This window comes from Onychomys torridus, chromosome 14 (assembly GCF_903995425.1).
Source record: "Onychomys torridus chromosome 14, mOncTor1.1, whole genome shotgun sequence".
Classification (NCBI taxonomy): Eukaryota; Metazoa; Chordata; class Mammalia; order Rodentia; family Cricetidae; genus Onychomys; species Onychomys torridus.
This window is the reverse complement of record NC_050456.1, coordinates 62678507-62685602: the sequence shown is the minus strand read 5'-3', so window position 1 is coordinate 62685602 and position 7096 is coordinate 62678507. Positions and strand designations below refer to the sequence as shown.

Sequence of the window (7096 nt, the reverse complement as noted above, 5' to 3'; positions counted from 1 at the left end):
ATGGTGGAACACTCCTGCTGTCTAATTACCTCAGTGAACTGAGTTCAGAATAGAATTATTTTTCCTGTGAGTAGTATACTACTCAAATTGAAGTAAGCAAAGCAGTCATTGGTGAACCACTCAAATGGCACAGACTTCATTTGACTACTGATCTAGCTTGTCCTGCGGGCCACTGGTGGTTTGCAAGGCACTGCTCTGAAAGTAGTTTTGTTTACTCTCCAGAATCCCCTCTTCCCCTCTACTTCACAGCATTTGCAGACAGTGCAAATGGGTGTGATTCTTATGGAAAGTGTTGTTTGACATCCAGGTTCTTCATCAAGTTGTCTAACTTTTATGCAGTGCTCTGCCTTTTAAAGTGGAATCAAAATACTCTCTAGCACCTGGAATTCATAGGAAACAAAGAAGTTAATGGCTTTCAGGGCCTTGACTAAAGTTTCACAAATGTTAACTATTGTGCCACAGCCCCTCTCTGTTATTTTCATGCTCATCTGGCCCTCTTGGAACTTGAGTCTGGGATCCTATCTTTAGGAATTTAAGAGAAAACATGAGCAGAGAACTGGGCAGATGGTAAACACAACAATAACAGTAAATTTTTAAGTGGAATCTTAGCAATATGCACAAGAGGAGCTCTCATTTTCTCCTTGAGAAAAAACAAATCTCTCCCCCTCCCCACTCCCACCCACTCTCTGAGGTGGTGAATACTTCCATAATGTTTTTGACACTACTGCCTCAAACACTTTCTGGTTAGATTTAAGTCCCACTTTCTAACATGAAACTGGTACTTGGAATTTATTATTGTGTCAAGATCCTATGGCTACACAGGTAATAGGCCTTAAGAGAAAAACTATTACTGTATTGTGCATAGGAATACACTATTAAAATAACTCACATTGAATCATTTTCAAACACATAAATTAATGTATTTCTCAACGCTCACCAGAAATTTTCCTTTTTGGAGTAGATGGCAATTACCACAGAGGCCCACATATGGCAGAGTTATGCAGAATAGGATAATGCAGAATTCTTAGTCATAAATGGACATCTACTAAAAGCCCCCTCCATCATAGGCTCAGATATCATTGCAGAAGAAGAAGAGGAAATATTGTAAGAGCCAATGGCAGTGGATGACTACAAGAAAATAGTTTTTTCAAGACACATCAGAATATCTGACCATATAAACTCACTGTGCCTGTGGCAACATGCACAAGACCCATGCAAGCTTAACTCAGATCAAACCCAACATGGAGAGGAGAGGCAGGCATGAATCCCATACCTACACTGGGATCTATTGGCAAATGATAGCTTCTGGGAGAGGGAGAGTCAGTTTTCTTTACGAGTATAGACCCTCAGCCCAGCTTGAGATGGGACAATCTTGACTTATAGTTACTTGACAGAGCTGTAACAGCTGAATAGCCCCAACCCTGGATCCTTGCGTACTGCAGATGACCCAAGTCAAGAGACCTTGTACCCTAGAACTCAAGAGGTAGACTATGAGTACATATCACCTCAAAAACAGTACTGCTCATGATCTACTCAGACATCTCACATGGCACCTCACAGTCGAATTGCCACACAACTACTGTCCTACAATGCCAGCCCTATCCTCCTGCCTTATCCTAGATTACTCTCCTGTACTTCTGCAGCTCCTTCCTCTCTCAGTTGCCTCATTTTCATCATCTGTCCTCTTTTCCTCCTCATGACTGAGTCACAACTTAACAAAATTACCTTAGGGCCTTCCACTTACCATGGCCATTTCCCAAGTCGGAAGAGCCTAATGAAGTCAGAGAGGGTTCTTTGAACCTTGGTATTTAGACACTGAAGGAGAAGCAGGACATGCTGGACAAGGAAATATCTCAGTTAATATTGTAGAGCTACAGAATGGGTAAACTGCATGACCACATCTCCCTGTTCGGTGAGTACAATGACATCAAGGATGTAATACATCTGGTCCTGGGAAAGCTGGCTGTGATTTGAGGTGTCACCACTAAGGAACTACTTGAATAATTTGGTGTGGACATGAATTTCCCAGAAAAGTGGAGATTCTTATCGAAATCCACAGGGACTGCTGGAAGGAACATGAGGATCAGAAAGCCTGGCCAATACATTTGCATGTTTTCCAGAGACAAAATTCTACAAGGCCAGATTTTTTTTTAACAGCCTAGACTGGGTTTAGGCCATATAGCAAGATGGGTATTTTGGTTCTGATGTTCCTAAGTGTCCTCGTGCTACTTGTGAATGTATGTATATGGTATTCCTTTTGTTAATGAAGATACAAATAATCAAAAATAAATAAAATAAATTGAAGATACTTCAGAGGAAGGCCACACATCTAAGACTATATTGGCAGAATATATGGGCAGAATATTTGGGCAATGTAATTTGGACTTGGAGGGTGAAAATAAAAGAGAAGAGAATACAAATTTGTTTGTGTATTGAAGAGGAGATTGGTATCTGAAAGGAGTTGGGGATGGATAAAAATAATGAAAGCACACTTCACAAAATTCTCAAAGAACAAAAATTCGGAGGATCTTCTAAGCCCAAGAAACACTTCAAAGAGAAACAAAACATCATAATAACATTATTTTTTTTTCTTCAAAAATTGGTGTTTGGATAGTTTCTATTGCTACATTTTGTGGAAGAAGTTTACAAAGGATTTTTACCATTTCAAACGTCATGCAGCTGGACTTTGGGGATAAACACATGGAGAAACATGAAGAATCACAAAGGAGGATGGGTTATGGACAAAGGCATAGTTACAGAAAGACTGGTATTGGAAAATTATCAGGTAGTCGTGATCTTTAGATTAGACTTTTATATCTGCAAACCTTCAGAGAAAGGTAATCACTTCCAAAGAGATAATTCCAAAGACAAAAGAGCAGCTCAGAAAGGTTCAGAATTAAGATCTTTACAGTGACCTTTAGGATGATGGAAATAAGAATTATAGGAGTTAGACAAAATGCTATACACTTGCACATAGAAAATTTCAATTTCATGTATTGTACACTCTACAATTTCTTTAAGAAGACATCTCTATGGAAACATGGTGTCTTTGGAAGCAGCATCTTCCCAATGCACAGTTGAGAAGAAAGGTGGTCAGAGAGATGAGTACAACATTTTATGTCATTAGAATATTCCAAATGTACGTAAAAATAACAAGTGCATGATCTAGAATATTTGATTTGGCCTTCATTAAATGTGATATTGGAAGAAATTGCAACATATCATGAAATAATTTTATTGTAAACCAATCTAATGAAGAAGGAATGGACCCTTTTTTATCTTAAGAGTCTAGAGATGGTTTAACCAGCCAACTGATTTCAATAATTTCATGTATTTTAGGGACCCACCTTCATGATATTTTATAAGAATCTGTGAACATCTTTAGAATCATCATCCTATTCAAGACTCAATATTAAAGCAGGACAGGTGGAATTTTTTACTGATAGATACTGTTTTATAAATTCCCACTGGTAAAAATTACTGAGAGCCTGGGGAGATAGCTTAGTGAGTAAAGTGGCTGAGTCAGTAAAGTATTGCCTTTGAAGAGTGAGGGCCTGAATTTCATCTCCAGAACTCAATTTTAAAAGGCCAAGTATGATAGCTCACATGTAGTCCCAGATGTAGAGAGAAAAGGATGAGCAGCTCTCTGGATATCACTGGGCAGGAGCTTTATCTACCTAGTGAGTTTTGGACCAGTAAGAGGCCTTATCTCAAAATATATGAATAAATAAATAAATAATGGATGATGCAGAGGGGCTAGACATAAGGGTTTTGTATGGCTCCCACATGCATGTGAACAGTGTGTGCAAGTGCACACACAAAGACACATAGACACACATGCACAAGCACACACAAGATAAAATTACAGAACTGAAAAACTCTATATTTCAATCACCTTTCCTCTGTATGTATATGTCTATATTTATTATAATGATATGAAGAGCTATTTTAATTTTCTTTTCAACTTAAAAATGTTGAAAATTCAAAATTCAAAGCAGATTTATTTCACTCAATTTATCCACTGTAAATTATTTGAAGAAGGTTTCCAAAGCAGAGTGAAATGATTTATAAATGTTAGCTACAATATATTAAAACTTTTTGCAAACAAAACTTGCTGTAGGTGAGCTGGCTGTACCCTCATAGCTGCCTTCATAGCTCATAAAACAAGGCTCTTAATTCTTTTCCTCACATATCATGTTATGTACTTAGAGGAAATCTCTGCTAAGCCAAATGAAATTGACAAATGGATATAGCAGATGAACAGATGCATAAAAACTTAGCAGATGGGTCTCCATTTTCTTAGGTGAGGTGATCTAGATCAATTTTATCAAGTTACAATGATGATAGAATATGAAGCTAAAATGATACACAAAGCGGTAGAAAATATGGATGGATTCTTGACATATAGTAAATGAACTTGAATGTTTATTAAAATTGAAATGTACATGTGGGATGTTTGAAAAATGTTCCTTTGTTGGTGAAACTGCATTAAACAATATAAACCATTGTTCTAACTCAATAGCCACATGCAGAAGAGCTCCTAACTTCAGGATACATTTGTATCCTGTACTCGCTATAAACACATGCAATGATTGTTGAGATAGATTATTTCAAAACACAGAATTAACGAATGTTTTAAAAGCAGAGGTAAGAATAGTTAAATTGCTTGCTGGGAAGGAAGAATGGAGGATGTAGGACCAAGAAAGGTCCTGCAGATGATTTTTGACTTTTAACACTCTCCTTATTTCTTTCTTGTAATAGGATTATTTCTAGTAACAAGGGATCACAGTGGTGCAGGTGAGAGTGTTGATTTCCCATAGAATTTCTTTAGAAATCTTTAGAGACAGTTCCAATCACTGACTCCTCCTTCTGCCGATATCGCTTTTCAAAATATGATATTGGCTGCATCACCGCTCCTTTAAACTTTCCAAGTTTGTTTTCCTAGGTTCCTATTATTTTATGATGTTTTAATTGATGTTTTAATCTGATATTTATGCAATTATAATGCTAATATTTAAAACAAAGTACTAATTTAAGAATCTGAAACTCTTTTCAAAAGTGCATCAAGCAATAATTGCGATGAGAAACTTTAAAGGTTCGCACAACACATTCGTCATTTATGCTTGTCTACATTTGAAGTATCTGAAATGCCTAAGGATTACCAGAATACAGTTTTAACAGCATCATGCCAAAATAATCAATATTCATCAAAAGTACGCGTGACTTTGGTCTCTCATGTTAATAATCTTATTTTGGTACAAATGTCTATTGGAATTCATGGCTGACTTTTCAATGAGGTATTGCAATGATAGACACTATAACAAACTAACTAAAAGTCTTAGAATATTATCAAGTAACTTCTTTCAATATTATTGCCATGCACAAACCAGATCTGTAACCTTGAGGTTTGAATGAGCAGTGGATTGCTTGCTATTGCTACGGCAAAATGTCTAACATTCCTGAGGTAGTAAGTTTCCTCTCTTCTGCAAACGGCACAGAGCAAACAACTTACCTGAAATGGAATGGTCTAGAATGGTGTACTTGCCCTAAAGATGATGTAACAAATTATAAAAAAAAAAAAAGCAGAATAAAATGCATTCCTCGCCATTAAAAAGGAAATGCAAGACCCAAATAATGGAAGATTAGTGTCTAATAATCACATACATCTGGAATCATACGTAGCTGTCTTTAGGTGTTTCCCCCATATACCTAAAGGGATCAAGAAACTCTATGGTTTTCTTTTATTCCCATTCTTTCATTAATCCCATTCATGTGTTTTTGCTTTTATGCCTATTTACTTCTGAAACATTACACCACTAGTAACCAATGGGGCAAATTTCCTCATAAGAATTATTGGAAGACACACACAATGGTTTTCTTATGTTTTGTTGCCTTTGTTTTGGCTACTTATTGGAATAAACCATTTCTCATCTTTGTGACTTTCCTCTCCACATAATTTCCTTATCCAGTGGTCTAGTCAGTCCCTGCTCTTTTGTATGATTCTTGACTTCTAGGCAGACAAAAACATTGTCACTCAACTTCACAAATGCAGTTCAGAATTCACCAAACATTCTACTGTTTTTCCATTTTCTACAGAACCATTGAACAACCACTTGGACAAAAAGAGATTCTAACTCTTGGTGATAACATTGAAAAAATAATTTTTTTTGGTATCAAGATGAGAGTTATTCTCAGTTCAATGATCTATGTTCCCAGGACATCCTAAGTAAAGGAAGGATACAATAAAGTTCAGGAAAGAAAAGAAATGGAATTGGAATGAGCAGAACAACAGAGAAAATGGATAAAACCAAAAATTATGAATAATTTTCATAACATCAGTAAGATTGAGCAAACTGCCAATAAGACAGAAAAGATAGTATAGAAATTAAAATGCATAGAAGACATAAGAAACAAATACAAGAACTAAAAAAAGAGACCCCAATGCAGATTCCATAGACAATGGAATGTTTAAAGAAGCATTCTAAGTCACTTTAAAATTGACATGTGACTTGAACAAAAGCTGAAGTCCAAAAATGTTAAAACTCGACAAAAATGATTTATCTCCTCTTACTAAACCTGGAGGCATTCGACTTCATTCACCATCTGAAGGGTTAGTCCTTTTTGGTGAGAAAGGCATGGGGGCATGGACATGAGGCAGCTGGTCTCTTTGAAAGCACAGGAAATTTTGAGAGGTGAGGTCCCGGTACTCAGCACACTTCTTCCAAACAATCTGGAACCACAGCTCATGGGATGGTGCTTATGTTCATTTAGAGTAAGTCTCAGTTGAATTAAATAAATATAGAAACTTTTTCAAAGAGATTTGCCTCTGGGATGATTCTAGATTCTACCAAGTCAATGATCAATATGAGCCATCATAGTATCTAAAGTTTAATTTCAAAGTTATGGCAACTTTTGCCAAATAGTGCAGCTCAGATGTTTGGCACAAGTTTTGTCAACTTCTATATTATATTTACATTTTAAAAGTTTGTCTTTAAAAGTGTCCTTTCTTTTTCTCCATTGAATAGCCTGTTTTTCAATGAAGAGAATTCAATTATTTACTTGGTGTCACTGAATTGGAGAGAGGCTGATATGCCAA

The 7096-nt window shown here is 36.4% G+C and overlaps 1 pseudogene; it reads left to right on the top strand.

Moving 5' to 3' along the window:
- Positions 1-544: 544 nt before the first annotated feature.
- On the top strand, positions 545-2154 carry LOC118595279 (annotated as a pseudogene).
- The last annotated feature ends 4942 nt before the right edge of the window (positions 2155-7096 follow it).